The 22028-nt window shown below is 47.4% G+C and overlaps 1 long non-coding RNA gene across 1 annotated transcript; it reads right to left on the bottom strand.

Annotated features, from left to right (window-relative positions):
* Positions 1 to 275: 275 nt before the first annotated feature.
* LOC124675105 lies at positions 276 to 2070 on the bottom strand. Its single transcript, XR_006993163.1, has 4 exons — positions 2041 to 2070; positions 1405 to 1528; positions 972 to 1015; positions 276 to 517 (listed from the first exon to the last, which is right to left on the bottom strand). It is a non-coding gene; the product is annotated as an uncharacterized LOC124675105 (long non-coding RNA).
* Positions 2071 to 22028: the final 19958 nt, after the last annotated feature.

Genomic DNA, 22028 nt, shown 5'->3' on the forward strand with positions numbered 1-22028 from the left:
ATCAGCCCAGTCCAGTTCAATGCTTTAGATGGGCCTAGGCCAACAATTCAGCCTATATATATTTTTTCCATATCATTTTTTCGATTACATGGGCCAAGCCCAATATTTAAGCTCTTTTATTTTTAGGCCACGACCATTTTGGCTCTACAGGTTCAGTTTTCTCTTTTGCACACGATGGTTACACTAGTCAGATTGCTCCTAGTTGTCAGGTTCCACGTAGAAATGGTTCGCAATAGATTTTTCACTCGTTTACACTTTTTATTAAGAATATTCAATCAAATTGATTCCAGAAATGATTCATTCCAAAAAAAATCAGAACAGAGGTAGTTACAGACTCACAACACAAATTCAAAAGAGTTTACAGCAACACGTTTAGAACAAAAATCAATAACAGTTATACACAGGCAGCAAAACATGCAGACCATATCAACTGAAACGGTGCTGCACTATCTTCATTCTTCAGGCATCTTTTTATCCTTTGTCACAGCGGCTGCCTCCAAAGCGTTCACATCCTCAACTATTTTCCAACAGATAAATGACATTAAGACAACAAAGAGAGTTAAAATGGCAGGAAGCTAATTCACCACAAACTTCAAAAAAAGGACGGTGTCAAATGGCAGCAAGATAATTCAAGTGTTTTTCTTTCTGCACATTTTTCTGAACTTAAAAACAGTCTACACCGTATTTCAGATACAAGAGCACATCAATTATGCCTCTGGTGGAAGAAAATTGTTGTAGATGGACTGCACATAAGACATAGATACAGAGAGGTGAGCAATCAGATGGCCTCACCATAAGCACTACAGCAGCTTGACAACAGAATATCTCGTTTAGACTCCTTCCTACGTTTGTTTACTTTATGCAGTTGCAAGGACAAGTAAATGGGGTGATTCAGTTGATTGTTCACATGCTGCGCAAACACGACTACAAAAGAGCAAATACTACATATGTTCAGTTACTGATTTAGTTACCTTGGCATGCTATGATTGAGTCCTTCACGAACCAGGACCATCACCTGCATAAATTGTTTCATTTACCATCACTAAAAGATCAGAAGCAGGCAAAATAGGCTGTTTGCATAAAAGATACAATGCCAAAAGAATCTCGGTTGCATATAAGATGCTACGAGAAATACAAAACCACATAACAACCAACTGACCATCTGTGGCCATGCACTTGGTGCTTATTTTACATGAAGTTCCTCCTTACAGCTTACACTAAACTCAACAAGAACTAAAGCATCACTACACAAAACTCACAAAAAATGAAGCTCAGGTGAACAAAGCATTATTTTAAGTTATATGTGCATATGAAATTATCGTGATAAATAGCAAATTATTGATAAACAGCGACTATCAATCCATAAAAAAATGGGATGCAGAAGAGACAGGAAGGTAATATTACCCTGGAGGCAGACACAATTCTGGGCCTCCTTGCGGAAGACGTCAAGGCCGGTGTAGTATCCCTTGGCCCTAGGCGGAAGATCTGGCCAAAGGGTCCCAAGCATGAGAGCGCCATCTTCAGGTTCCTACAACAAGATTCCAGTTTCAACAGATGCAGCGCATTAGAGGAGGTTGAGCAGGAAACATCAGTAAAACATGTAGCATGATCATAAGACAGTACAATATATTTATTGTGTGGGTGTATAATAAATCCTCTTGCAAGTTAGAAGCTGCAAAAATCTTTATTTGGGCTTAGTGACGTAATTGCACAACCAATTTAGACAGAAGAGAAGCCTTGTCCATGTCTATCCTTCAAATTATAAGTGTATTGGGGTCAGATGGACCATTCTATCTCATATCATTTACACTTAAATTTACCACTTCACACTTTACTTTAAATTATTTTGTAAGTATGTCTCACAAGGTTTAATTACTGCCATTTTTTCAATACAGATTAAATTACTACCTCATCACCCTAATCTTCTCTATAAATAGGCAATGCTAAATCGCTTACATAGGAATAGGTAAAAAATACCATACACAGGAAAAGATAATCAGCATATGTATAGTGTCTAAGACATTACAGAAGTGACTTTACCTAATCCAATCGCTTGCTGTCCAGAAGCAGGACCATATATCCTAAGCAACACGCATGTGCACCTGCGTCAATTAGAAGCACTACAACTCAGCAACTGAGACAAATATCTGCATCAATCAATCGGTCCAGCAATGCAATATATAAGCCCAGCTACAATAGATATACTCCTTTGATAAAAAAAAACCATGCATGCAAAGATGCTAAAACTGAAAGAGCAGGATAACTCCTTTTGATTATATCCTCATGTATATCGTGCACTTCTAGTTCATATATGGACAAAAATGCGAGTAAAACACAATCAGTAAGCATAAAACTGCAAGTCAAACACAATCAGTACACTTTTTTGAACGTTGCCTCCTCCTACACCACCCGGAAACAAGGAACCCTGTCAAACTACTATAAACTCAAGTACAAAGAAATACAGTACAAGTCTATGTAAGAAACAAATTATTATCTGAATTCAACATACTAGCAGTAAACTAACCACCACATACTGCAGCTAGATCTGTATTATAATGCAACCTTTGAGCTAGATAATTGCTATGTACAAGGTAACAATAGAAGTGTACAAATAAGTGCATTCAATTGAGAGATCTTTGAGCTGATAATTGCTATGTACAAGAAAATATCAGAACATCTGCAATGATAAACAGCAGCGAGGTTTACCACTAGAACACATTGCAATAACAATACTGCCTCCAGCCCTAAGTTGACTGTGTGTGTATCAAATTCTAGATAAATTGCCCCAACACATAGTGGAGCTAATTCCTAGACATAGTGGAGTCGATTCATCACATAGTGAAGTCGATTCATCACATAGTGAAGCTAATTCAAGACATAGTGGAGTTGATTAATCAAACTTCAGTAGCAAAGACTGATACTAATCGCTAGAAAATAAAAATTAGACCATGTTCACACAATATCAAGTAAATTGCAACGACTCTAGTGAAACAATATTTAGTAATATAATTTATGGCTAGCTTCGTGACTACCTCTCCTTGCTTGGTATGTGAGACATCTCGCCTAGTAGCTATGTATGTTCTGGCAGTCGTGAAAGTATACTAGACGCACAAATTTTCTATTCACATGCACATCTAGTGATATCCCAAAGGCCAAAAATCCATAAACTACCTGAGGTAGAGCCGTTGATGGGGAAGTCTGCGTACAAGATCCTCATCGGCGTCGCCCTGTGTGCCGGCCATGAAGCTACGCCATCCGCTGTAGCCGAGGTCCGAGAAGCCGTATACGTGCAGGGTTCCACCTGCAGAAAGAGATTAAGAGAGAAAAAGGAGTTAGAAAGAAAGAAAGAAACCGAGAGTGGAAGAAGGGTAAAAGTGAGATGCGGCATGGCTGGGTGAAGTCGTGGTCCGGCGACCACATGGCCAGATCCGGCGACCACATGGCCAGATCCGGCGACCCCGAGGCCAGCTCCGGCGATCCCGCAGTCAGATCCGTCGGGGATCTCACGCGCGCCGACCACGGCGAGGCCGTCCATCCACGGGTCACGCTGGACGGCTAGCTTAAAATCCTCGTCGACGAAGGGCAGCGCCTCGTTGTCTCCAGATCAGACACGGAGGAGGGACGGAGGCCAGGCAGTGAAGAGTACACCATGGCGGCGCGGTGGTGGGGTGAAGGACGCGCGGTGGTAGGGGAAGGTCATGGCAAAGACGCAAAGTGGCGGTGGGGGATAGCCATAAACGTGGAGCGGGAGAGAGCGTGGTCGAGGAGAGGCAAGAGTAGTAGCATTCCGCTCGCTGAGTGGTGGTAGGGGGTGAAGGAAGGGCGAGCTCGGGAGCGCCGCCCCAAAAGCTTGGGTGAACGAGGGCCGGGTGGGTCGTGGCGGCGGATAGGGATGTGTTGTGGCGGCGGATAGACATGTTGGAGAGAGAGGCCGGCGCCCGCCAGATGAAAATGAAGGGGATTTTAGGGTAACTAGGACAAAACCCGTGCTTCGCTACGGAGCTAATCGCAAGTCTGTCTCATGGTCCTTGGTTGTCGTCTAGAACACAAACATCATCCTTTTGTTAGCCCAACCTCCTTGAGCGAGGTTACATAGTCGTATCACCCAAAACTACCAAACTTTCTACAAATACCTAGTTCTCTCTTCCACTTCCAACACGTTGCTGGCTTTAAAACAATAGATGTTTTTGTAAAACCTTTATGCAATGTTTCTACTCTAAGATTATCAAGCAGGAATAACAACACAATTTTACTATAATAAGATTAAAATTAAACTAAAAAAAATTGAGGTAATTTTAAAGTCTGGGAAGTACCCAACATATTTGTTAAGCCTCCTAGAACCAAGGATTGAGGCATCGCTTGCCGAGTGCCTAGCTCGGGGACCGTCCGCATGCACACCGTGTCGTCTTGGCTCGGTGCACCAATGGTATATCACCACATCACCCTGGATCAAGGTCCTGATGGCCTTCACCCTGCGTCGCACAACTCGAGTCCCTGGTGCGCCGCACCTTGCGCCGCTCTACCTCGGAGAACCACGGTCTTCATCTGCATTAATTTAGTGAGCAAAATCAGTTGTAAAAAATAGTGAACACACTCCGGCGAGATTGCAGGTCACCGTAGCAATTGTTAGTACTAAAAGCAGATTGAAAAATGAAGAAAAATGAAACAACACACTCTAAAGATAGATTATACCAGATAAGAGTGAAGCGACACATAAAATAAATATTTTTGTTGTAGATCTGAACATCAGGAGTTAATGAGTGACTTCAAATACAAGCCTCGCTGGCTCTACTGTCTTGCATCTTTTATATAGCACAACCCAACTTTCAAAATCAAATCTGCTCTAGGTTGTGCTGATACCATGGTATGATCCATGCAGCGTCCGAAAAGGCTTTGCATGTTGCCGACAAAATATTCCAAAAAATTATCATACAGTACACGACAGTACTTACGAAGTTACGGTACTTCCACAAAGTGATTACCACCTCCGCATCGATTGCTGGAGCCGGAAAGTGCCACGGAAAACAAATAAATTGTTTAGTTTAAATGGTTTAAGAAGGAATGTTGAAAAAATGCTGGAATTTCAAAAAACAAACAGGAACCTGATACATAAGGTTTGTTCATACAGACAGAACATATTGATATTACTTGGTCGATTCAAACAAACAGGAACCATATTACCATAGCACACAAGAGGCTAGCTGCCTGATACATAGGGTTTGGCATACATAATGAACATATTAGTATTACTTTGTTGATTCAAACAAACAAGAACCATGGAACACAAGAGGCAGCTAACCTGATACAAAGGGCTTATCCATACAGATTGAACATATTAGCAGTGACTAAAAAGACCAATGTCTTCATGCGTCCCCCTCCCCTGGTTATGAAATCCCCCATCACATCCCGACCAGAGCAGTACCAGAGGCTCCATCGCTGGTCACACTTGCGGCAGCACATGTCTCGCCACAGAGGGACAATAGTAGGGAGAGAGGGATACTCTACGGGAGTGTCGCCGGCGGCAGGGAAAGCTGCAGATCCATCGCCCAGACCAGAGACCTGAGCCTCAGCGCCACTCCGTCACCTTCAATCCAGGCACCATGACCAGAAAAGAGAGGGGAAAGTGGAGGCCATCAAGAGCCAATCACCGCCGAACGGTGTATGGGAACGAAAGAGAATTGCCTGGTATCCACCAGATCGGGATTCGAGACTGCAGATACGATACGAGTCCATCGCTGCCTCTCCGGCCACAATGCAGCAGCAGAATCAAATTTCACATGGACCATGTTGTAGCAAGAATTTCTTAGGTCATGGAAATCAACCATTATGTATTCTAGATGGAGAAATTCAACATCAAACGGACACACCTGTTATTGAAAAGGATGAGTAAGTCATGAGTAGAGGCCGTCACTCCTTTCTTCAGCTAATCAGAGAGAAAAGAAAGGTCGAATCCTCAGCTAATCACGAAGCAGTTCCGGCTCCCTCTGCCGCACATGGGAAGCCAGGCCACGGCTGCGCCGGGAGCCTCGCCAACGAGAGCGCGTCGCTGATGCATCCGCCACGGGTATCGAGCGGATACCACAACCATTGTACGGGGAGGCCTCGAGAAGAATCTTTGCCAGCCGTCCTCGCCGAGGAGTGCCAAGCCGTGCCGGCAGCCTCGCCGTGGAGGGCGCGCCGCCAACGCTTCGGCCTCGGGGGTCGAGTTGTGACCGCAACCACTACACGGGGAAGGCCAGGCCAGGGGCTGCATCGGGCATCCTCGCTGTGGAGGGTCGACCCGCGGACCGTGCCAACGCTCACGTCAACGACTTCAAGAGTATCGCCGAGGAGGCCATGGATGCCGCTAGCACTTCATCATCCTCGATGGAGCAGGGCTGGGGACGAGATCTGACTGGTCAGGTCAGGTATCCGGCCTCCGCAACTTCCGACGTCTTGGATTCTGGGATTTTTGGTGATGCTTATGCGGCTGGAACTAATATACTCCGTATTAAATCCGTAGGAAGAAAGAATCGAGGTCGATCGGGACTCCGTACTCAGCTTGGGATGTTTGGATCTGAATTGGAATACGAAGTCTGCTCGACGGTAAGAAGTGGGGAAAAGAAAAGACCATGAACCGGTACAAGGGTAATTGTTTGTATTATGTGGTTTGGTGGGAGGGCAAAACAGTCCAATAAAAAATTGGACGAAAATTTTGGCAGAAACCTTAGAGCATCTCCACTCGTCCCCCCGAACAGGCCCCCGGCGGCGAGCGTTTTTTCCATCCGGACGGCGAAATTCGGCCCAGTCGCGCCCCCGGTTTCTCGTTTTCGTCCGGATTTGGGCCTAAATCCATCCGGCGATTCCACGACATCCCCGGCCCCCCGGGGAGCGCTCGGGGACTCCGGACGAAACGAAAGCGCGCGAAACGGCGAGGAAACTTCCGCGCGTCCGGTGGCCCCAACTTGCTCGGCGAGAGAAGCCGATCGTCGTCCTCATCGCATCGTCTTCCGCGCGCCGTAAAAGCCTCGCCGCCGGTCCGCATTCGCCGGCCACGCGGCGAGTTAATGTCGTCGTCTTCCGCGCACGCATCGTCTTCCGCGCGCACTAAAGGCCGCCGCCGGCCGCCCGCCGCGGACGCGTCGCAATCCACGCGTCATTTAATCCCCGCGCCGGCCCACGCCTATATACGCCGGTCCGATCACCGCGAGGCGTACCCCCGTGCTCCACTCTCCCTCCACTCTCCCTCCACTCTCCCTCTACTCCCAAGATGGCGTTCTACGGCGACGACGGCCGCAGCCCAACAACGGCTTCCCCGCCGGTCGCCGCACACGTGGGAGGGGCACCTCCTCCACCGGGCGGGGTACCCCCGCCCGCCGGACACGAGGCCTCCCGGAGGCGGGCCGGCGGCTAAGTGCCGGCGGCGTTCCGATCCCGCCGCCGCCGCAGGGGCCATGCCCTCGACGTCGCCATCGAGGAGGCGAGGATGACGATGACCGACGAGGAGCGCGCCGACCCGCGCCACCACCCCGACAACTACACGCGGTGGAACTCCTACTTCCTCCGGCGGTGGGAGCGGGAGCCGGCGGCCTACGACGGCCCGCCGCCTCCACTCGCGCGCAACAACGCCGTGGGCCGCCGACGGTGGTGGAGCGCGCCGGCCGGACACTCGAGGCCGTCCTCGAGCACATCGAGGGCGGCAACTTCCCGGTGCTCACGATGCCCCTCCATCGGCATCGAGGGCATCGGCGAGCCGCCGTCGGGGAAACGTCCGGCGACCACGGCGCATGGTTGCCGCCTCGTCGTCTTCGGATCGGCGCCGAGGTCATCCTTGGCGCCGGTGAAGAGGGAGGAGGCGACGTCGCCTTCGACGCCGGTGCGCGTCAAGAAGGAGCCGGCGTCTCCGCCGACGACCGCAGGGCGCAGCAGGCGGCGCCCTCGTCATCCGAGAACAGCCTTCCGCGCCGCGAACGGCCGGAAGAAGAAGACGAAGAAAGAGGCCGCCGCCGCAAGCCGCCTCGCCGAGGAGGAGGCGAAGCGCGCGGAGGACGCCGCGATGGCGGAGGCGATCGCCGTGTCGCCGCACGACATGGAGGAGGAGAAGCGCGCGGACGACGCCGCACCGGATCGGGCCGGGCGCGACCGGGAGCGCCGGGAGGAGGAGCGGCAGCGGCGGCCGCCGGACCCGGCCGCCGCACGCCAACTCGCCGCCCGCGCCACTCCAACCGCCAACGACGACTTCGCGCGGTACCGCCGTCCCGCGACACCTCCATCCGGCGTCGCCGTCCCCGTCGTCGACCTCGAGTCCTCCGACGACGACCGGTACAAGCCATCCCCGGGGTGGGGAGACGCCGGCCGGGCGGCAGCAGCCCGGGCCGCGCAGCCGAAGGCCAACGACGACGGCTCCGACGACGACGGCGACGGCGACTACACGGTGTTCTACCGCCATTTCGGCATGTAGAGCGCCGTGTTTTAAAATTAGCGTTTGCATTCCCCTAGCCGAATTCGAAATATAGTCGAATTCGGCCTCTGTATGAACTCCTCCCGTTTTAGTCTAAATATCATTAAATTTAGTCTATATTCACCCGAATTTAGCCGTAGTTTGTCAAGTTTCCGTTTTTTAAATTCGCATCGTCGACTTCGCCTGGGCACGCGGCTGGGAAACTACTACTCCCCACGCCAAATCTTCCTCCAATCCGGACGAAAATTTCGCCGGATTTGGGCGTGGGGAGCGCCAACGAGTGGGGATGCTCTTAGCTCCTTTATTATTAGGTATAGGTATAGATACGAACCGCGCTTGGAACTGGAAATTCGATACGCGCGCAGACACCCCGCGCTGGGAACCAAAAGTTTCCAACGCACTAGTTTACACCTCACTCTGTATAATTGAAACTGACTGCAGCTGGGACCCTCCTCTCTTAGGCCCACGGTTCACGCCATGGAGTTTGTTCAGAACGGTAGTTTATGTTCTACAAGAATAGTACTAGTGGTAAACTTTTTGCAATAACAATTTTGCCTAATTTGAGACGAATTATATGTAAAAACTAAATCTTTTGCCATAGAGTATTTTTTGTACAAAATAATAGTTTCATAAATATTTGTGAAATATCTATGTTTGCTTCTATATGTTTTACAGGTGACATTTACAAAACAAAATTCATATTTAGAGATCATAAAAAACCGCTTATGAATGAAAGTGTGGTTTATCCTCTAAGATATAAAACACCACAACTTTTCAGGGTCAATTGCAAGTAGAAAGACACAATTCGTTACCGCGCCGAAGCAACACCAATTCTTGCAAAAAAAAAAATGTAGTTGGGCTTAAGGTGGAATGTGTTGCGTGCTTTTGAATTGCCATCCAGCAACGAAGCTTGTCCTTACATTTTGCCCATCCTGAAGTCCCTCTCCTCTATATGACAGTCTGCATAGTTTGTTCAAATAACTCTATATTGTGCACATGTGTGCATCTTGAGATGGTAAAAATCTTAATGCTGGGAACTAGCAGTTATGACAATTTAAATTAGTCGTAATCGGCTAGAATTAAGGTCATGGACCGTATTGTTCTCTCTATGACCAATTCAAGTAAGGAAATTATGACCTTTATGACCAGAATTGTCGTAGAAAATTAGGGTTTGGACCCTCCCAAACGGCTAACGACCAATTGATGTGAAATTGTCATAGAGTTAAGACCAATTTATTCGTGGTCATTGTAAGAAGGTCAGTAGTTAACATATTTCTTGTAGTGCACCCGAGTGACTTTGAGGACGACTCCGTTCTCTCCCTCTTCGGCAGCGATTCCGAGTCGGACTCCGTCGAGGCCCCGCGCTACCAACATCCAACCGCCGTCTTCATGGCGGGTGGAGGGTAGGAACTTCCGAATGACGCTTTCACCACTCCTCTCCCTGCAACCGCCACCGCCACCGCGACCGTGATCGAGGCGCATCGGGCGGCCCTCGAAGAACAGAGGAAGAAGGAGCTTGCCGAGCGGCAGAAATTCCGCCTCGAGCAAGACGAAGTGAGAGCTGTGTCTCACTATCGCCAACAGCGCAACGCCTGCACATGGAGCGCGCCCGCGCACACGACTTCCCCAGCGCGCGTCTCAACTTCGACGACCCGGACGGAGAAGTTCGGACTGCCCGAGTCCAGAACCCTGATGTCCCCGAAGGAAGTCGGGCCGCCGCCGGCAGGACGGCGCATGGAGCACCACCGCCGCCACCCCCACCGCCACCACCACCACCACTCGAAGTTCCCCGCGCGGGAGTCGACGCCAATGGCCTACCACTACACTTGTCTCCAGCTGACAACGTCGCAGCCGCCCAGGCCGTTCTTGCGAGGCTCCCCGAAACGGGAGATGGCGCGATCCTCGTCCAGCACGCCAAGGCCCTCGTTGCCAAAGCGTTGGAGCAGCAACACGCCGCTGCCGACTCACAAGGGCGACTCTATTCGCGCTCATCCGCTAGCCGCGCGGCGTCTTTCGGAGTGGCGAACCGCGCGGTCGCCAACGCCAACAACTGCCCGCCGCCAGCACCACGCGCGGCCCACTCGACTAACAACCGAGTCGAGCCGCGCCCCGCGCGGGTGATGGTCGCCGCCAACGGGCAGCCCGTCGACGCGCGCACCCACATCGTCAACGATCAAGAATGGCGGGCGCGTAACCGCATGAACGACCGCTACGCCGACGAACTCCCGCGCCAGAGCGCGTTTACTCGAGTCGGCCCCGCCTGTTTTTGCCCGATGGTCAGAGGCGAGCCCTACCCCGTAGGATTCAAGGGGCCCCGTGACATCGAGAAGTACGATACTCACATCGACCCCACGGTCTGGATCGACTCGTACGCCATGGCAATGGGCATCCAAGGCCATTCAGAGTTGCTTGCGGCACGTTACCTGCCCCTCATGATGGATGGCGTAAATCGCCATTGGTTCAACACCCTTACCGCAAACAGCATCGACTCCTGGGAAGAAGCCCGCGCTGCATTCATCCAGCACTTCGCTAGCGCGTAAACCCGCGCAACAACCATAGAAGACCTGGATCGTTGCGTCCAGGGCCCGCGCGAGTCGACTCGCCGGTGGGTGCAGCGCTGGCAAGATATGTGGACGACCTCCAGCGGCATTAGCACGGACACGGCGATCTACTGCTTCCGGCGGTGCTGCTGGTACGAACCACTAAGTGCCAAGCTCCGCCGCGTTAGCAGAGATAACATCTGAATCTCCGAGCTCTTCGACATCGCCAACCGCTACGCCGATGAAGACCCTAAAGTCGACTCGGACGACGAGTACGGCCAGCGGCGCAATCGCCGCCCCGTTCACAACGACCCTCGATGCGTTGATTACCGGTTCGGCGGCCGATCCAACAACGGCAAGCGCCGCGCCGACGGAGGACACAACGAGCTCGTCGCCAACGCCGACTACGAGCAGCGCGAGCCAAAATCCTTCCGACGCGACAACCGTGCGCCACGGGAGGACCGACCTCAGCCCAAGCGCTTCGATGCCCGCAGTTTGCTGGACGCTCCGTGCATCTACCACAGCAGGGAGGGCAAACCCTCAACACACACGACGGGGAATTGCTACTCCCTGAAGCAGATAGAGAAGGCCCGCCGCGCCAAGGAAAACGACGGCGGCAGTCAGCACAAAGATCGCGCCAAGGACCCAGATCAGCACAAGGGGGAAGGGTTCGGTCGCAGCGCCGGCTCACTCCACACCTTCACCGGAGTCGGCGATCGTCGGGACAGGAAGGTCCTCGCAAGGGCAGTGGCAGTACATGCAGTCGTCCTCGACGTGCCCCGGTGGCTCAACTGGTCTGAGCAAAGCATCACTTGGAGTCGCGAAGACCATGCTCCCCGCATCGAGTACCCCGGCCGAGTGGCGCTGGTCGTCAGGCCCAAGGTGGCCGACTACTGGCTGCCGAAAACCTTGATGGACGGAGGAAGCTCCATCAACATTTTGTACTACGAGACCTTCCAGCGAATCGGCTTACCAGACTCGCGCCTTGAGAACACCACGGTCACATTCCACGGCATCGTCCACGGGCGGAAGACCTTCCCGATCGGCAAGGTCACGCTGCCAGTCACCTTCGGCACACCCGTGAACTACCGCACCGAGCGGATAACATTCGAGGTGGTAAACTTCCGTAGTTCCTATCACTGCGTGCTCGGCCGACAGGCGTTCGCCCGATTCATGGCCGCACCTCATTACGCCTACAACATGATGAAGATGCCCGGGCCCCGCGGCATCATCACCATCCACGGCGACCCGGAGATGGCACTGGAATGCGAGGACGTCAGCGCCAAGCTCGCCGACGCCGTCATCGCCGATGAACACGAAAACTCCGCCGAGCTTGCCAAGTACCCAGGCGACCGCAATGACCCCGCCATCCTGGAGAAGCCGACCGAGCTCGACTCGTCCGCAGCAGCCTTCAAGCCTACAACCGACACTCTCCAAGTAGATCTTGTAGAGGGTGACTCGAGTAGGCAAATTACCATTGGGACGGGCCTGTCCGCCCAATAGGAAAGCGCGCCCATCAAGTTCCTCCGTGAGAATCGAGATATCTTTGCATGGAAACCGTCTGACATGCTGATACGTCCAAAACGTATCTACTTTCCCGAACACTTTTGCTATTGTTTTGCCTCTAATTTGTGTATTTTGGATGCAACTAACACGGACTAACGCTGTTTTCAGCAGAACTGTTCTGGTGTCTCGTTTTTGTGCGTAAATCCAACTTTCGGGAAAAACCTCGGGATTTTGACGAAAGGGCCTATTTTCCCGTAATATTGACGGAGCCGGAAGGACAATTGAAGTGGAGGCCCGAGGGCCCCACACCACATGGCGGCGCGGCCCGTGGGGGCCCGCGCGGCCATGTGGTGTGGCCCCCTCGGCCGGCCTCCGACGCCCCCTTCGGACTACTTATTCGCCTCGACCTAAAAACGCACGGGGAGAAGTCGAAGTCGCCGTAAACCCTCCCGAACGCCGCCACATCGCGAAACTCCGTCGCGGGAGCCGAAGTCTCCGTTCGGCACTCCGCCGGGACGGGGAATTGGAGGAGATCATCGCCGCCATCACCGCCAACGCCTCTACATCAACCAGCCATGTTTCCCCCATCCATGTGTGAGTAATTCCCCCGCTGTAGGCCGAAGGGGATGGTAGGGATTGGATGAGATTGGTCATGTAATAGCATAAGATTGTTAGGGCATAGTGCCTAGTGTCCGTAGATGGTACTTTTATGATATTGTTGCAACTTGTTATGCTTAATGCTTGTCACTAGGGCCCGAGTGCCATGATCTCAGATCCGAACATGTTATTGATTCATGAAGATATTCGTTGTTTATGATCTTACTCGCAAGTTGTATACACATGTCGCCGTCCGAACCAATGGCCCCGAAGTGACGTAAATTGGGACAACCGGAGGGGATGGTAGTGATGTGAGGATCACATGTGTTCACGGAGTGTTAATGCTTTTCTCCGGTACTCTATTAAAAGGAGTACCTTAATATCCAAGTAGTTTCCCTTGAGGCCCGTGCTGCCACCGGCCGGTAGGACAAAAGATGTTGTGCAAGTTTCTCATTGCGAGCACGTACAACTATAATTGGAACACATGCCTATTGATTGATTAGTACTTGGATACCGTTTTATTATTATCCGCAAATGCCCCCGCTATGATTGTTACATGAGTTTCTCTCATCCATGCAACGCCCGTCATCCGTCCCCGTGCCTACGTATTTTAATCCTGTTGTTTACTATAATCACTACCGCTGTCTTTGTTAGTCTGCGCTCGTCATTTTACTACCGCTACTACTATAAAACTCGTTACTATCGATAAATTCTTGCGAGCAAGTCTCGTTTCCGTGTGCAACTGAATTGACAACTCCGTTGTTAAGGCTTTCAAGTATTCTTTGTCTCCCCTTGTGTCGAATCAATAAATTGGGTAATACTTCCCTCGAAGACTGTTGCGATCCCCTATACTTGTGGGTCATCAAGACTATTTTCTGGCGCCGTTGCCGGGAGCATAGCTTTATTTGGAAGTTCACTTGGATTAATATTGTTCGCTGCAAATTCTCCATCATGGGTAAACCTCGCGATACTAAGGTCGCCATATTACCATCCACTACAAGAAAAGGTACAACTCGAGTACCTCTATCGCTCTTGATTCACCATCTGTGATTGATAAGCTTGTTTCACCGCCACATGCTTCAAATGCTGGTACTTCTGCTGAATCTGAAAACTCTCATAATACCGATAATATGTCTGCTCGTGCTTGATGATAGTGGTTCATTGGGAACTTTTCTAAATGCTAAAATTGCTAGGTCTAGACAAATTGAAAATGCTGAAACTCCCGATGCTACTACACTCGTTAATTCACCGAACTTGAATACTCTAGTGATGATCTTGATGAAGATTATGTGGAACTTGATGATGATTTTATTGAAAAATGCCATGCTACCACCGATGCAAGAAAAATTAAAAAGTTGCTTGCAGTAACATACCGTTAGATATAAACTCGTCTCCCGATCCTAAATTTGCCACATCTCCTATAAACATTAGGGATTAAGATTATGATTTTTCTCTTGATCTATCTCATATAGCTATTGTTGAGAAAACACCTTTTTGTGGTACTGAAAAAGAAAGTGCTCGTTGAACACATGACCGAGTTATCTACTTTGAGTAGCTTGTTTTCCGATGATATTAAGAAGCGTACTTACTTTGTTGCTAAAATCTTTCCATTCTCATTAAAGGATGACGCTAAAACTTGGTATAATAGTTTGCCACCTGGTTCTATTAAAAGTCCAAAAGAATTGCTTGTCTGTTTTCTTTCGGAAATACTTTCCCGCTAGTGCTCAACATGCTGCTTTGCGGAGAGTTTATAATTTTGATCGAGGAGATGAAGAGAAATTGCCCGAGGCTTGGGCGAGATTTTGCTCTCTTATTAGAGCTCCGCCCGACCATGATTTAGAAAAGCATGATTTACTTGATATATTTTATAGTGGACTAACCATTGAGTCTAGGGCATACCTGGATAGTTGTGTTGGTTGTGTTTTCAGGAAAAGAACTCCAGACGACGCTGAAGAATTATTGGCTAAAATAGGCCAGAATTATGATGATTAGAGTACACCTGAACCAACTCCAACGCCAATAGTGAAGAAGAGGGGTTTAATTAAATTGAATGATGAAGATATGAGGGAAGCCAAGAAGTCTCTCAAGGAGAAAGGTATTAAATCTGAAGATGTGAAGAATCTACCTCCAATAGAAGATATATGTGAGATAATTCCCCCTTCATCCATGATTGAGGTAAATTCCCTTCAACGCTTTACTAGGGAAGATATTCCGTATTCAAAACCTCTTGCGCAATGCTTAGATGAGTTTGATAATTATATTGTTAAGCAAGAAAATTTTAATATGAGAGTAGAGAATCATCTAATGGAAAATTCTCAAGCTATTAGTCAATTGCATGATATTGTGGAGAGAACCTCCAATGATGTTAAGATGCTTGTTAAACATTTTCATATGATTCAAACTCAAATTGATCAACTCACTAAAGTGCAAAATGACTTGTTAGGAAATAATGCTAAAGAAAAACAAGCTTATGAAGTAACAACTAGAGGTGGTGTCTCTACCCAGGATCCTCTATATCCCGAAGGGCATCCCAAAAGAATTGAACAAGATTCTCAACGCATTGAACCTAGAGCTCATTCTAAGAAAAAGAAGAAGAAACATAAAAATGTTGTAGAATCCTCTCGAACCCGTTAATGATCCTAATAGTATTTCTATTTCGATGCTGAAACCGAAAGTGGTAATGAACATGATAATAGTGAAGATAATGATAAGAATGATACTCCCGATAAAGAAGAGGTTGAAAAAGAACCCGAAAAGCATGCTAAAAATAAAAAGTACACTAAAGAAGATTTGATTGCTCGAGAAACATGGTAATGAAAGAGAACCTTGGGTGCAAAAGCCAATGCCTTTTCCCGCTAAGAAACTAAAATCAAAGGAAGAGGAACACTATAATAAATTTTGTGATTGGATGAAACCTTTATTCTTGCAAATCCCTTTGATCGATGCTATTAAATTGCCTCCTTATTCAAAGTATATGAAAGATATTGTTACTAACAAAAGGAAAATCCCCAATGAGGAAATTTCCACTATGCTTGCTAATTACTCTTTCAATGGCAAAGTTCCAAAGAAGTTGGGCGACCTGGTATACCTACTATTCCTTGTTCTATTAAGAATAATTATGTTAAAACTGCTCTATGTGACTTGGGCGCCGTGTTAGTGTTATGCCTTTTTCTCTATACAAGAGACTTTACTTAGATAAGTTGATACCTACCGATATATCTTTGCAAATGGCTGATAAATCTACTGCTATTCATGTTGGTATATGTGAGGATGTTCCTGTTCAAGTTACTAATAACCGCTTGATATTAACTCGATTTTGTTGTGTTGGAAATGCCTGAAGATGATAATATGTCTATTATTCTTGGGAGACCTTTTCTTAACACCGCAGGGGCTGTTATTGATTGCAATAAAGGAAAGGTTACTTTCAATGTTGATGACAAGGAACACACCGTTTATTTCCCCAAGAGGATTGAAAAAGCGTGCGGAGTTAATACTATTTCTCATGTGAGAACTATCAAAGTGGGAACTATCGATTGTCCTATATATGAGCCTAAAGAAGAATATCAAACTCTTGTGATTGGATCCATATCAATACAATTCAAGGTAACATGATTGATTTGAGGTTTATTTCTTCATATGCTATGTAAAATTTATTTGGTGGCAAGACTTGATCAACCTTGTTAACAAATACCTTTTATATGCATAGAGGAGGTAAACAACATCTCTTTCTTTCTCCACTTGCTTTAGTTGCTGTAGCACTTTTAATTTGCAAAGTTTCTTAGTTGATTTGAGATTTCAAAAAATTTCCTGCCAGTAATAATAAACTTAATACCCGAAAATGTGCATTTTTCAAAGTTTTCAAAAATTCGCGAAAATTACACCGTTGGTCCTATTTTTCGACGAGGCACCTGGGAGCACCGTGAGGATGACCTGTGGGGCACCGCAGGGCGCCAAACCACAGGCCGGCGCGGCCAAGGAGGTGGCCGCGCCACCATGTGGTGTGGGCCCCTCCTTGCCCCACTTTGTCATCTCTTTCTCCCAAGCACCTTCTCTCTCCCGAAAAAACTCGAACCAATTTCCTCTCACTCGCGTTTTTGCTCAAGAACTCCAGCATTTCTCGATCTCTTTGCTCAGCTCAGATTTCCTGTTGAAATTTGGCACATTTGCTCCTTGGTATGTGACTCCTCCACCCATCCAAGTAGAATTTTGTTTGGTTGAGTATATCTTGAATATTTTGCTGCTGTAGGTAACATGTTTAGTGAGCTTGCATGCTTGTTCTAAGTGGTAGAAATTAGTTTTGATGCATGATTAGTACTCTAGCAAGTTCCTATGGTAGTTTCCTCAATTATATGTCACCAAATCAAGTTTTATATTGTTTGTTGAAAATTTCAGAAAATGAAGAAGTTCAAGTTTGGAGAATTGTTCAAGAAGGGAACAACCAAGCACCGGGAGGCCTTCTAGGGCCGCCACCCAAATTAGGCGGTCGTACAACGAGGACATCATCGCGCCTAGCTTCGCGCCCGAAGAGGACAATGGGCCTCCTAATGCTTCGACTTTCCCATGCTATGATTTTCTAAGGAATGCAGTGGATATTGGAGGATTTCTTAACCCTTGTCAACAGGGCGGGGTTAACCACCTATATGGGAGATGAAAGGGAGCAATACCACATGCTCACCAAGATTTTTGTTGAGAGCTTCCAGCTCCAAAACGCGGAATATAATCCGAGCAGCTTGCATTCAAGATCTATGGTACTCCCGTTACTATGGAATTGGATGAATTTTGTCGTGCATTGGATATTGCCCTCTGTAGGTACAAGCAAGGAGGATCGATAACAACCCTCGGGACTTGTTGGAGCTCTATCGAGGGATCACCAATGATGACTGCCGCACCATTCAGCGGGGCAAGATAAGGAACATTCAACTCCCCGCCATTAAATATTTTGCATATTACGTTGCCACTAGCATACTTGGTAGGGAGAATACTAGCAATATTTCTAGTTACCATCTTGCTTTCTTGAATATTGCACTTACTGGACAGACGTCTTATCATCTTGGTTCTCTTATTGCTCGCCGCTTGTCTACCAAGGGGCCTATTTTTGGAGGAACTATTGCGCTGCGCATTTTAACACATCTAGAGCTTCCTGTTGATCCTAATGATGTGCCATTAGCCCCTAGGAGGCTTGATATCATTGCTATGAAAAGCCATCAATTTGTTACTACTGAGTCTACTTTAGATAATATGGCCTATAGAATGTTGTTTGCCGACGGGGATGAGAAAGAAATCCCTCTTCCCCGACCAGGTTTGTTTGATATTGACAGGCAACCATGGTCGCGCACTAAGGAGGAGGTGGATGAACATATGAAGATACAAGATTTCCATCAGCAACATGACTCCGAGGACGCCGAGCCCTCCTACGATTACACCGTCACGTATCCGGGTGGTGCTTCTTCTAGCACATATCCGGAATATGATCCATCTTCGTCGTACTACGGAGACACTACCTCATGGGATCGATGGAATTGAACTCCACTTAGGCCAAAAGCCTAAGCTTGGGGGGAGGTATACCGGCATCACTCATTCTTTGCATATTATGATTGCTGGATACTTGTATATACTTGTTTAGTCTCTTTGAGTGGTTTTCTAATGAGAGGAAGATGATATTTGGGGAAGTGCTGCCTGAAAACAGATTCTGGGCTGTTACCGTAAAAATTCGTGCGCCCAGCCAGAACAGTATTTTGAGTTGCAAATTTTTGTGCATGTTCCCCAGGTTGTTATCTAACTTTCATTAGTTGAAAACTTTTTGAACTGAGCAACGTAAGATTTTTGTAAAAATCGATTTCTGTACTGCTGTCAGGTTTTGGCAGATTTCTGCCATTTCGCTTTTCTGTGTTTCTTTTAGTTTGCTATTTCTTGTTTCCACTTTGTTTCTTTCCCAAAACACAAAAAGACCAAAAATATTTCTGTTGTTTCTCTTCACCATTTGCTTATCTTGGTTTCTTGCATTTGTTTCACTTTATTTGCTATTGCTAGTTTGCTATAAGAAAACCCAAAAAGATTTTGCTTTGTTTGCTTGTTTCCTTTTGTTCTTATTCTCAAATTTGAAAACACCAAAACTATTTGCTGTTCTTCTTTGGTTTGTAAAGTTCATCATGAGTTCAATGGTCTTCGGTGGCTGGAGCGTGGTTTTCATTTCATATTATCCAAGTTACACAAGTGAAAGGCAATAATGACGATCTACGACAATCTGATTGTGGTGAGAGGCTGGTATGAACTCTATTTGTTTTCATTTTTGTACATATACTCATCCATGTGAGCATGCTTAGTTGGTTCATGTGAGGTATATGTTATTTAAGAAAGTCTAGTAGTTCATGATCTCTCATAATTAGCTCCAATTTATTAATATGAGTAGCATGTCATGGATGTTTGCTTGCATTGTTTTATTCATAAGTAAGTATGGCATTGTGGTATCCTCCTCTGAATAATTCATTTATATCGACTTGGCACATGCTCACGCATGCATATGACTGAACAAGAGTCAATTAAGCCTCAATGATTTACATTGCTTCATAGTTCTTGTATCACTTTTATGCCTCAGTTAATTTATTTTGCCGCAAGAATAATTATGACAAGCATCGCTTCTCTTGATTTGTCGCTCCCTAGTCTTTTTGCTAGCCTTCACTTGTACCGAGCGGGAACGCTGCTCGTGCCTCCAAACACATGAAAACCAAGTTATTCCAGAGTGTCCACCATAAATACCTATGCATGGCATTTCAAACCATTCCAAGTAAATTCTCATGCGCTACCTTTAAAATCTTCAAAATGCTTCTTAATTTGTGTTAATGTTTCATAGCTCATGAGGAAGTATGTGGTGTTTAGCTTTCAACCTTGTCATTTACTTTTGACGGACTCTCATATGGAATAGTGGCACATCCGCTTATCCAATAATTTTGCAAAAAGAGCTGGCAATGGGATTCCCAGACCCGAATTAATTAACTTAAATAGACACTCCTCCATGGTTTGTGATTGTTGGACGGCACCCGAAGGATTCGGTTAGCCATGGTTTGTGTAAGCAAAGGTTGGGGGGAGTGTCCTCATCATAATAAAACCAAATTAAAAGGCACTCCTTCATGGTATGTGATTGTTGGCAGGCACCCGAGGATTCGGTTAGCCATGGTTTGTGTAAGAAAGGTTGGAAGGAGTGCCACATAAACATGCAAATAATTCATGGGAGCCGCTCTTGAAAGTCCGGTTGGCGAGGTAGTTGGTGTACCCATTACCATTCGTCGACAACAACAAACACCTCTCAAAATAATTTTACTCCTGCTTTACAAATGAAAAGCTCTAGCGCATGTTAATCCCTCGCTTCCCTCTCGTGAAGGGTCAATCTTTTACTTTTATGTTGTGTCTCCATCCTTTCTTTGAGCACTTTCTTGAGAGCACAACTCGTCATTCTTAGTGTAATATGCTTGTCTCAAAATATGATTGATTGTGGTATAACTTTGATGCTTTTATCTTTGACAATCACTACTTCTAGTCTTTCTATGAACTTCAAAGGTGCCCGGGCATTTATGTTTTGCCAATCAAATACAGCAAGCGAGATACCACTTTATCATACTCTCTTATGAACATTGCAATCCTCGCTTATATACATGATTCATGATGCTTATTATTAATTGTTGGTACCTCTTCATGATTGACATAGCTGTTAGATGATCTTATTTGCATGTATCTTATTATGAACTGCTTAAGTATTAGCCATATCATGAGAATATATACATCATATGAGCAAATGTGTTCGTGAAAGTTCTTTTATCGCTCGCTTGTTAATCGAATTGCTTGAGGACAAGCACTAAGCTAAGCTTGGGGGAGTTGATACGTCCAAAACGTATCTACTTTCCCGAACACTTTTGCTATTGTTTTGCCTCTAATTTGTGTATTTTGGATGCAACTAACACGGACTAACGCTGTTTTCAGCAGAACCGTTCCGGTGTCTCGTTTTTGTGCGTAAATCCAACTTTCAAGAAAAACCTCGGGATTTTGACGAAAGGGCCTATTTTCCCAGAATATTGACGGAGCCGAAGGACAATTGAAGTGGAGGCCCGAGGGCCCCACACCACATGGCGGCGCGGCCCGTGGGGGCCCGCGCGGCCATGTGGTGTGGCCCTCGGCCGGCCTCCGACGCCCCCTTCGGACTACTTATTCGCCTCGACCTAAAAACGCACGGGGAGAAGTCGAAGTCGCCGTAAACCCTCCGTAACGCCGCCACATCGCGAAACTCCGTCGCGGGAGCCGAAGTCTCCGTTCCGGCACTCCGCCGGACGGGGAATTGGAGGAGATCATCGCCGCCATCACCGCCAACGCCTCTACATCAACCAGCCATGTTTCCCCCATCCATGTGTGAGTAATTCCCCCGCTGTAGGCCGAAGGGGATGGTAGGGATTGGATGAGATTGGTCATGTAATAGCATAAGATTGTTAGGGCATAGTGCCTAGTGTCCGTAGATGGTACTTTTATGATATTGTTGCAACTTGTTATGCTTAATGCTTGTCACTAGGGCCCGAGTGCCATGATCTCGGATCCGAACATGTTATTGATTCATGAAGATATTCGTTGTTTATGATCTTACCTCGCAAGTTGTATACACATGTCGCCGTCCGGAACCAATGGCCCCGAAGTGACGAAATCGGGACAACCGGAGGGGATGGTAGTGATGTGAGGATCACATGTGTTCACGGAGTGTTAATGCTTTGCTCCGGTACTCTATTAAAAGGAGTACCTTAATATCCAAGTAGTTTCCCTTGAGGCCCGGCTGCCACCGACTGGTAGGACAAAAGATGTTGTGCAAGTTTCTCATTGCGAGCACGTACGACTATAATTGGAACACATGCCTATTGATTGATTAGTACTTGGATACCGTTTTATTATTATCTCGCAAATGCCCTGCT

Source organism: Lolium rigidum, chromosome 7 (genome assembly GCF_022539505.1).
Source record: "Lolium rigidum isolate FL_2022 chromosome 7, APGP_CSIRO_Lrig_0.1, whole genome shotgun sequence".
Taxonomy (NCBI): Eukaryota; Viridiplantae; Streptophyta; class Magnoliopsida; order Poales; family Poaceae; genus Lolium; species Lolium rigidum.